This window comes from Austrofundulus limnaeus, unplaced genomic scaffold (assembly GCF_001266775.1).
Source record: "Austrofundulus limnaeus strain Quisiro unplaced genomic scaffold, Austrofundulus_limnaeus-1.0 Scaffold128, whole genome shotgun sequence".
In the NCBI taxonomy this organism is placed as follows: Eukaryota; Metazoa; Chordata; class Actinopteri; order Cyprinodontiformes; family Rivulidae; genus Austrofundulus; species Austrofundulus limnaeus.
This window is the reverse complement of record NW_013952530.1, coordinates 110,443-121,343: the sequence shown is the minus strand read 5'-3', so window position 1 is coordinate 121,343 and position 10,901 is coordinate 110,443. Positions and strand designations below refer to the sequence as shown.

Below are 10,901 nucleotides of genomic sequence, written 5' to 3'. Positions count from 1 at the left end.
ATCCAAGTCAAGTCTCAAGTCTTTGGCTCCACATCCAAGTCAAGTCTCAAGTCTTTGGCTCCACATCCAAGTCCAAGTCTCAAGTCTTTGGTTCCATGTCCAAGTCAAGTCTCAAGTCCTTTTTGCAAGTCAAAGTCAAGCCTCAAGTCCAATGGCTCCAAGTCCAAGTCAAGTCTCAAGTCTTTGGCTCCATGTCCAAGTCAAGTCTCAAGCCTTTGGCTCCATGTCCAAGTCAAGTCTCAAGTCTTTGGATCCAAGTCCAAGTCTTTGACCAAAAATCCAAGTCAAGTATCAAGTTTCTTGACCTCAAGTTCAAGTCTCATTGCAGTTCATCAAAGAAATTCCAACTATACTAACTATATTCTATAAACTATATTTTAATTAAATAAAACATAGTATTATGTTTTAATATTACTATGTGTACAATGCCAATTTTCTTAAAAAATAAAGATGTTTTCTTTGACTTTTTGTATTTGAAGGATAGGCATGTCAGAGGCACTTTAAAGCAATTATATACACACCAGAAAACAAAAGCATGTGTATTGAGGGAGTGAGCATCATGAGCCGGGCAGTGAAAAGAATTGCGTTGTTCGCGAGTCTCAAACCACGAGTCCAAGTCAAGTTTTAAGTCTTTAGGGCCTAAGTCAAGTCTAAGTCTCTAGTAATAGGGACTTAAGTGTGACTCAAGTTTAAGTCTGAGATACACGAGTCTCCATCTCTGTGATCGTGACCTGGAATCTTCACCAGCATTAGTCAAACTTGTACAGTATAACCAAAACTAAGCTGGATGAGTGGCTGCACAAACTGCAAAAACACTCTTCAAGTCTCACTCCAAACAAAAGCCTAAATGTTTCAGAAAGATTTTTTAGGAATTGATTAAAACAGGCGTCTATCGGGGTGGTCGCCTTTGGACATTTTGCTCTGGCATAAAAAGGTTATCAGGTATTGACCATCCTGAAAGCTGACATTTCCTGTGTAAAACCCCGCAGCGTGGGAGAGACCAGCAGCATATTTATTAGCATTATTCAAAGTGAGACAGAACCACGTGTCRTTAAGGTTTACCACACATTCAACTCGTCCCGGCTTTCTCTATCAAATATCTTTTCATACTTGGGCTTTGCTTTGTCTSTGCAGCACTTTCATTCCTCATCATAGAAGTGGGCACAATAGGCAGGGCTCATTTAGAAGGCCTTGATTTTGAAAGGCTTGCACAGGCAGATGTTCGAAATTGTCCTTTAGCTGTTGCTAGGTAACAAGACATAGCAGAACTAATGTAATTAGCTAACTTCAAGAGGAAATATGAAACTTAGCATCTATTTCAGGTGCAGCGTGTCATTCGGTCTGTTATCGCAGAACACACTTGTACAGAAACAACATGCCAGGTTACAACCACAGGCACGTTATTTATTTATTTATTTATATAGGTCCTGTGGTCCGGACCAAAAGTGGACTTTATTTTTTCATTTGTTGCGGTTTGCATTCACATTGTGCTTTTTTGCAATGCTCTGCATGTTCTGACCCACTACATGCTGGCAGCTAGTGTTGTAGTCAAGACCACCTAACCGAAGACCAAGTCAAAACACAGACCACAGTGTCTTGAGACCGAGACAAGACCAAGACTTTTAGGGTTTGGACCAAGTCCAGACCAAGACCAAGGCAGGGCGAGACCGAGACAAGACCAAGACTAGGGGAAAAAATGTGTCCTAAAAGATGGAGTATTGTGTACACAAGTACAGTGGGAGGAAAAAGTATTTAGTTTGATGTTTTGAAGACATCTTTTACCGCTCCCAAAGAACCACTGCTTACTTTCCTGTAGCGCTGCGTGTGAGTGAAGAGAGTGGGGATGGGTGACAGCCGATAACAAAAGTACATAAATAACAATAAGTCAGGTTTGGATTTGAATCAGTAGCTACATTTTAAATCCAATGAAAGCAAGATTGTTAACTAATAAATTGGATAATAATCTGGCTGTGATATTTCCACAGTTGTGGTCTTGACTGTTCTTGAAATAAAATTCCGAGTCCTCAATGTCCAGACAAGACCAAGTACCAGAGTTGTAAAGTAAATAAGTACAAATACTTTGTTACTGTACTTAAGTAGAATTTTTGGGTATCTGTACTTTACTTGAGTAATTATTTTTCAGCCAACATTTTACTTCTACTTTTTACGTTTTCACACAGTTATCTGTACTTTCTACTCCTTACATTTTTTAAAAAGGCAAGAAGCAGAAAGTTGTTACTTTTATTTCATTTTTGCTTGTTTTCATTCCAGCTTGTTAGTGTAAAAAATAAATATCCATATAAATTGTGCCTCCTGGATAGAGTGAATTTGATTGCGGTTGAATGAGAAGTATAAATATATAAAATTCTGATACTGTATTAGTTTGTACACAAACAAATCATGTCACACTCCAGCAGAATATAATCTTTAAAACAAAAGGACTGTACTTAAGAAGTATTTGTATTTCATGAATTATATTATTGCATTTGGCCGCAGCCCTCAGATAGATTTTTATTTTGRGGAAAAGGTTTGGGCAGCCTTGATATATGTACATAAACTGAAACAGCTGGACTAGTGCATCCTAAATTTAATATACTGTAAATTAATAATTTTAATACAATATAGTCATTTCTGCATTTTTTTTGAGGGAGGTCACCTCCTAAATGTCATTACAGAAAATCTAACTGCTCATTTTAAATCAATACTTTTACTTTTAATATTTAAATACAAAAAATATCAGGTACTTTAAGACTTTTACTCAAGTAATATTCCTAAAGAAGATTTTAACTTTTACCAAAGTAATTTTTTGGTAAGATACTTGTACTTTTACTCAAGTATCACTTTGTGGTACTTTATACAACACTGCCAAGTACAAATGCTGTTGAGTCCRAGATAAGACCAAGACCATAAAAAGTGGTCTTGAGACCGGTTTAAAGACCAAGACCAGTTTCATGTACTACAACACTACTGGCAGCAGAGCTGCTAAGCAGGAGACAACAAATCAGGTATGATTTCAGTTTAGTTAGCTTAGCAACGGTGGCCCGTGAAGTCCAAAAAGGCACATGTTTTATGTAGTTGGTTCGGTTCGAATCCAATCTGTATTCACACCTGAAGCGAACTGCAGCAGAGTTTGTTTGGAAGCGGACCGAGACCACCTCAAAAAAATGCGTCTCTGTCCGGTTCTGAACCAGAGGTCGCGTTCACACCTGCACAAAAGGTCCAGACCAACACCGGTAACGAACTCTGGTCCGTTTAAAGCGGACCAAATGTGTCAGGTGTGAAAACGACCTAAAAGAGCATCTGACTTCCATTTAGTTTGCTCTGATTGGACAACTAAAGTTTGGAATGAAAAAAAGGGGGGGGGGAACAGTGAAACAGGGTCATTTTCTGCTCACAGCCCATTGAAGCGTGGTCATTTTCGACTCGAGAGTGCAGGTGCTTCTTCAATAAAAGCAGGGCGACACAAGTGGATAAATGAGAGGTGCCTGGAGCACAAAAGCGGAATGCAAAGTGCTTCAAACTCATTCAAAAACAAACCACAAAACACCCCCTGCTGCTAGAAACGCATCATGTATGATTATAGCCCAGAGGCACAACATGCCAAATCAAACCTAATTGTGCCAAAGAGGACATTCATGTCATTGCTCTGCTAAAATCGCAACCCTTGAATTTTTAGAAACGCGCGTCAAAGTCTTTTGAATCGGCAAACCAAAAAAATAAATAAATACAAAATGTGACATGTTTAATTCAGTGAAAACTGTAAAGTAATGTGATAAGAATGGTATCTGTTTTTGCAAAAATCCATATCTTGTTTGTTTTTTTTTTTAGTTTAGACGTCAGAAAATGAAGCTTTTTTTCCTTTTACTTACCAAGAGGTTTCACTGAGGCTTTATTGTTCATAAAAGTACCTTCTCGTATTTGATTCATCAACAAAATAAAGAAGTCCATAAAACTGAATAGTGCTTACTTGAGCTTTTAAAAGTTCAATAAGCTCAAATGTTTCTTTACACTGTAATATCAGGTTGTGCATGATGCAGGTTTTTTTAAGCTTTGTGATTTTATTCACCAACTTGGCCTTTGCTTGAGAGCCTTTTATAGGACTGAATAAACATTTCTCTGAAAATAACGGACAAAACATTTCACTGAAAAGAGTCAATACTGTGACCAAAAAGTAGTTAAAAAACAAACACACAAAAAACTGACAGTGAATGAAAAGAAAAAAATTCTTTGAAGACCTCTTTGAAAGATAAGAACATTAGGTTAAGTGTAAGGAGGAAACATTTGTTAAAAGTGCATATCACCCACTGTTTTGCAAGATTTTGAGCGATAAATGCTTAGAGTATGTGTTGGAGATAGGTCTCACCTATATTTTTACACATATTTAGCTAAAGTTTGTGTTGGTAGCAAAAAGAGGTCACATCTCTCAAGATCTCACAGTTTTGCATGAGATCCTGCATAACGTCTTTTACAAAATTTGACCTGAAAGGCTTTAATTCTGTCCCTTCTCAGAATGTGATGTTAAAAGTGCCTGCGACATCAAATTTTTGTAATAATCATGAATGCAATTTAGGCAAGCTAACACTGATAATATATTGCAAAAAAAAAATCCACGTTGCTGAGATGAACGGTTGTTGAGATATTTGCATGTGAAAAAACAGGAAGTGATGTCAAAAGGGAATGTCAGCATGTAAACAGAGTACTGTTTTAAAAGCTAACAACACAGACTGTAAAGAAAAATCTGATATTTCTTCAGATTATTTTAGTTGCTATCAAAGAGAGACAAAGAAGAGTTAAAATTTAAATAATTTTGTTTTAATAAACAAAGAGCAGAGAGTTTATTTTATTAATGAGTTCCCCTTTGATGTCACTTCCTGTTTCACTTTGGCTAAGCCAAATTTAAAAGAAATTAGGCCAGTTATGTGACAAAATGGGTAAAATCATGTGTACAATAACAATTTTCTCAAGTATAAAGATGCTTTCTTTGACTTTTTGTATTTGAAGGATAGGCATGTCACAGGCACTTTAACATACATGTCATGGTGTCCTTGAGCAAGACAGCCAACCCCCAACTGCTCCCCGGGCGCTCACATAGCTACCCGCTGCTCCACTTGGGTGTTTCTCATGTGTGATGGGTCAAATGCAGAGCGCACATTTTGTCATTAGCTGCGTTTCCATTGACCATGAAAATGCGCAAATTAGAATTTCGAAAATAAACTTGCTCAATGGAAACGCATCAATTTCGAAAAAAAAAAAGTTTTTCGACAAAATATTTTTGCGCTAGGATGAGGTGGTTTTTCAGCCGTATCGAACTTGGTGTTTTCGCAAGACTGCAATGGAAACACTTTTTTCGCATCCCGGGAGTGACCAACAACCGGCTGTTTCTACTGGCGAAAAAGACGATGACGAAGAAGATAACAGGAAGTAAGTAGTAATATCACAGAAGTAGTAAAATAAAGTAGTAAACTCACCGACTACAATTTCCCAAAAACACAGCATACGTAGCCGCTCCCAAGTAGGGACTTGTCACTCAAAAGCCTCAATAAGACGCCGACGTCTCCTCTGATGATGAGCGCTAGTGTCGCGGTAGCAACATGCTATGTGTTTACATCCATTGCCGACATGTTTGTAATGACTTATCGTGAGAACAAACGTATTCACGCGTGACTTTAACGCGACATTTCTTACTTAATGGAAACACCGCAGTTGCGAAACTGTGTTTTTTTGACATTAACAGAATATCGACAAAGTTATGCGCACATTTGCAATGGAAACACAGCTAGTGTATGGGAACATGCATTGATGACCAATAAAGTACCKTTACCTTACCTTAAATCTGACATGAGAGCAGATGGACAATATGCATTCTTTTATTGGATTGTGAAGTGTAGCTGACTCAAAACAGGATATGTAAACTTTGCATAGGGACAGACATCAGTCAAAGCAAGGTACCGTTTATCTCTGTCACATCTACATGATAATTACATCTCCTGACTAAACGGAGTTCGATTGGTAAAGTCAATAGTCCGGCTGATCTTTCGCTTGACATTTTCCCGTCGCACCATAAGGTGAGCAGAGCATGTTGTGCTGTAGTCCTGCAGACTCAATGCCTTGACATTTACCGGTGTGCTCAAGCAGTTTTAATACAAATCTGGCTATTCCTGCCTCGGGGGTGAAGTTAGATGTGGATTTGATGTGATATCAACATCCCTCAGCGGCACTTGAACTCTTACCTGAGATGGACCGCTGAGAGCGAGAGTGGAGATGATTGGCCTCGTGCTCGCTCTTCAGTGAAGCTCTGTGCTCCCGACCCCCACTTTTTTTTCTTTCTTCAGCTGTAAAAAAAAAAAGTAGCTTTAAAGGATGAAACTCTGATTAGTGAGAGGTTGAGAGAGGGTAAGAGGAAGAGAGACGGCGCAGACGAGATGGACAGAGGGGAGGTGAGAATGAGGGGTGAGAAGGGATGGGGGAGGGGGATAGTGATGCTGAAGCAGGGAGCAGGAGAGCTGGAATAAGTTGAGCGGAGACAGAGATGAGAACTCAAGGATGAAGGCTTTAAAGAAGACGAGCGGGGTGGAGGTGGAGATCTGAGGCGGCGTATCAAAGTACGGGTGAAGTGCAGGAATGATTAAGAAAGGGAGGATGAATTGAAAGCAGCAATTAGGAGCAGAGGAGATGGAGTTCTGTACAGAGGAGCAGCTGCACTACTCGTCTGCTGCACATTAAATACTGTAGTACATTGAAAATGTACATTACCGTTCTTAACCTTTATTTAGCTTCTTAGTACTTTCACAAGCTGTAAAGGCTTGTTCTTCTGCGAAATCCCAGATGAAGTCTGAGGGTCTCACACCGACATCAGTCACTGAAAATAGGATGCAAATACAACATGTTTTTTTATTAAAATTAGTATTTGTAGGAACACTGATATCATAATCATTTTTTAATAATCTAAGTACTCAGTACATGTAGCCGTCATCCACAAAATTTACCAACGCATTTTTTTCATTTAAAGGACACAACATCCACTGACATGAGAAACATATTGCGCTGATTTTGTCTCCTAGGTTGTTTTTTTTTTTTTCTTTAAGAGATCTCTGCAGTACATAAAGGGGAGTTTCTTGGTGTGTGGGCAGAGTTTGTCCTAACCACGATTGGTCAGACTGACTTGTCTTGTGGGACAGGTTAAAAGATGAAGTAATGGTAATAATAAAATGATTGTGAACATGTAAATATAATTTATTGGCTTTAAATTTGGTGCAATTAGAACCTTCTTGTCTTGTGTTATGAATATAATTAATATTCATATAAAATAAAATATTTTTCCAGGAGGGTTAGGACTGTTTTGACTGAGAAATATTGTTATACACCCCTCCACATGTAAAGCATTCAAATTTTGTGCGGCTATCAACTTTTTGTCTTGAGTTATGTAAAATTAATAGTTATATTACAAAACATACTGTATTTATTTGTGTCCTAAATCAGAGGAGGAAAAAATGAACTCATCAGTGCAGATTACATTTTAGCTGTCTTTCTTTTAATCATTATGATAATTGTTTATGATGTTGTGATGTGTGTTGTTTTTATGGGGGACATCAAACAGATTATATAAACAATTTTTTTTTTCATTTTTGTATGGACAATAAAGTTTTATCTTATCTTATAACACAACCTCAAGTATAAMTCGATCATTTTTTGAGCTTAAAAAGCATTAAAAAATTTAATCATCATGTATGAAGCCACCACTCATTTCAGACAGACCTCGATTTTTCAGCCTTTGCGGTGCGCCCTCTGGTGGCCAAATATTATTTAGAAAAAAAAAACCCTGTGTGGGTGTGTTTTGCTGCAGAGCTACGCAGGACGAGTAGCTGAGGTTTCCGGTTCTGGACTGGTCACTGAAAAAACAATCTGCTCTCAGACCAGAGCAGAAGCCGGTTGTTAATTTAAGATGGATTTATTAGAACATGCAACTAAAGTCCAAGTCTTTTTTTTTTTTTTACATCGCCTCGGGTGAGAAGAAAAAGAAAACAAGATTTTCTTCGTCTGACTCCGGTGAGTAAACAGCTATGGTTTATATGCTTCATTATGCGCGACTTACAACAAAAGGGAGGGGGAATATTTCTGTTATATGTGAAGAAATGTCAAAACAAATAAATATGGTAGGTGCTTCCTGGTTATTTTGCCTCCCCACAGCTGCCCAGCAGTCATCCAACATAATCATTTTTGGCTTCTTCAAACTCCACACAAAATAGTAAATCCGACCAACCACATCTTCACCAAAATCCTCCCACAAAAGTCAAACAGACCAATCACGTCTTTGACAAACCCCTCCCACACACCAATAAACTCCCCCTTAATGACTGCAGAGATCTACTTCCCCTTTAAAGTGGTCCTAATAATTATTTTGGCAGTCTTGTCAGTTTCCTAACGGCCTTCAAATCTTCAAACCAGGAGTGGAAGTTTGAGAGCAGTTTGGGAACGACAACAGTTGGTTGTAACTAACTCTGTCTTGATGAATAATAATCCGATTACATTTTCAATCTGGGAACTGTAAAGTAGGACTATAAAAGTATATTTTGCAGTAGCAGTGGGCTAAGGCAGCAGCACATAAACTGCTCTTAATGAGATCATTCTAAATGAAACAAATCCCACTATCATCGCCAAGGCCACTAATGTAATACACCATTCAGTAATACCTTGACCTCTTGTTTCGCTCTTCTTCTCTGCCTACCTGGCTGTGTCAAGCTGTCACTCATAAACCAATCATAATCTAACATCTCCCTCCTCTGGTCTTCTGTCACCTCTGACCCTGCCCGTGAACTTGGGTCCCCTCCAATAAGGCTGTCAGACTGACTCAGTCATCTGTGGCCGCAGACAGAGCCGCCAATCATCTGGGATAATCGGGATTGGGCCGACCCTGGGCTGACCTGGCCTTGCAGACGGCTGACAGCAAGAGGAGCACTGAAGTGAAACCTGCAGAGTATTTTAACAATCTGTCCGCGCACCTCTGCATCAAAACACGCACTTACATATAATGCAAAAAGCTGTACACAAACAGGACTACTGCAAAAAACAGAATTTCATAGATAATTATTAGGATTTAAAACAGTATAGTAGCACAGTAATCTACGCTCTATATATTTTTTCATTTATAAAGTTGACTGAAAAAACTTAAAAAGGTGTTTCAGGCTAGAGCAGAGGTGTCAAACTCATTTTTACCGAGAGCCACGAGTGTTATGGTGGCCCTCAAAGGGCCAGTTGTAATTAACTTTGACGTTTCATGTTTAACTTCGACTAAATATCATACCTCCTTGCAATAGCTGAGCACTGCTAGCAAACAATAACTGAGCTCTGCCTGGTATTTCCTGTATAGAAACAACGTTTTAACACGTCCTCTTATAAAMACTGAAAGTAGAACTGACTAAATGTGAAATCATTAATAAACAAATACTATTAAAAGTAAAGTAGGAGAGTTTTACTCACTGATGAGTAGTAGTGAGTAGCTGCCATCTTGAATTCTGAACTCTCCCACTTTCCTACAGGGAATTCCTAATAATCAACATGGGAGATGTAGTTTATGGTCGATGTTGGCTTCAAAGCAGCTTATTTTGAGACATTAATATTGTGCTATCCAAGTAAAATGCTCAGTTACTTAAAGCCAACAAATGGAGTCTAGATGAAAGTTCAACTCTGGAAGACTAATCTGCCTCCCCTACTTCGTCCAGTCTGATCGTCAGCCAAACATCAGTCTACCACTACCCCTCCTCCAGCCTCGATCTTCCGGCTCCCATGGGTTTCCACCTCCTACGACCACCACCACCACCAGTGTACGGGTCCCGGGGTGAAGAAAAACTCAACTTAAGCAGCTCATCTGAGCTTACAGCAACTCACGTCGCTCACATCCTTTGCTGGGGTCTGAGCGCCAAACTCTAATTTCATTCATGTCAATAAACCTCCTAACTTTAGTCTGTCTTTGTGTGAGTCTTTCCAGGTTGAAGTATTATTAGTTCATCAATATTATAAAAAACGTTTTTCATATTAATATTGAAATTTTCATAYACAGTATATTTAATTTTTTTTGGTCCCCTTTGGTGGGCCAGATGGGACACTTGTGGGCTAGAGCTTAAATTAGGAAACACTCATGCTGGTAAATAATTGAGTTTAGGCTATTTTGGTCAAACGTTTAGCTAAACATACTTAATCTCATAAGATTTTGTTGTAACCATGTGATCTTTGCACAATCTGCATTTAGATTTGCCAGTTSGGATGTTATCAGTCCATTAAATGGACGTTATTAGCAGTTATCAGTCAYATTGACTGGCATCAGACTGTCCCGACTGTGTCCCCTAGTGGTTTACCAGTGTCATTTGTTGGAATGCAACAATTTGCGACCGCCGGAGTCCGGTCTACTTTATCATGGCCCATGCCATTTTCTCTAAAATTAACCTTAGTGCCTTTATGCCTCATACTAACCAGCTGACAGACTGAAGCCATTCTATTGGACGGAGAACCCACTAGGCGGCACAGTTGAGACAGTCTGAAGCCATTCTATGGGACTGATAATGGCTAATAACATCCATTTAATGGATGATAACATCCGAAACAGGTGACTTAGATTATGTGTTGTGAATGACTCTCTACAGCAAATTAGCTCAATATCTTTAATATTGGTTTAGTTGTGTTTTCTTGGGTCAGTTGTGGCAGCTCTCTTGAATCAGTTTAACTCCAAAAGGTAATAATTTATAGATGGCAACTCAATGATTATTTTCTGTTAGTTTCATTACAATCTGTTTGGTTGTTYATGAGACATTTTTCTAACAGGACAGACAAGTGAACCCGCTCTGCCTTTGGTGGTGGATGATAACAAATTTTTACTAATAAATTAGTAAATTGAGCCAAAAATATTT

At 38.7% G+C, this 10,901-nt stretch overlaps 2 long non-coding RNA genes across 5 annotated transcripts in view; one reads left to right on the top strand and one right to left on the bottom strand.

Moving 5' to 3' along the window:
- LOC106522372 (uncharacterized) overlaps positions 1-9,959 on the top strand; it is a 46,906-nt gene extending 36,947 nt beyond the window's left edge. The window contains exons 4-5 of one of the 4 annotated variants that reach the window (XR_001310778.1): positions 8,013-8,046; positions 9,720-9,959. This is a non-coding gene — a long non-coding RNA (uncharacterized LOC106522372). Of the gene's footprint in view, positions 1-8,012; positions 9,181-9,719 lie in introns of those variants that run through there. The other 3 variants (XR_001310776.1, XR_001310779.1, XR_001310777.1) reach the window with 3 other exon arrangements.
- On the bottom strand, positions 5,972-7,196 carry LOC106522371 (uncharacterized). The gene is made up of 2 exons (XR_001310775.1): positions 6,754-7,196; positions 5,972-6,332 (listed from the first exon to the last, which is right to left on the bottom strand). It is a non-coding gene; the product is annotated as an uncharacterized LOC106522371 (long non-coding RNA).
- Positions 9,960-10,901: the final 942 nt, after the last annotated feature.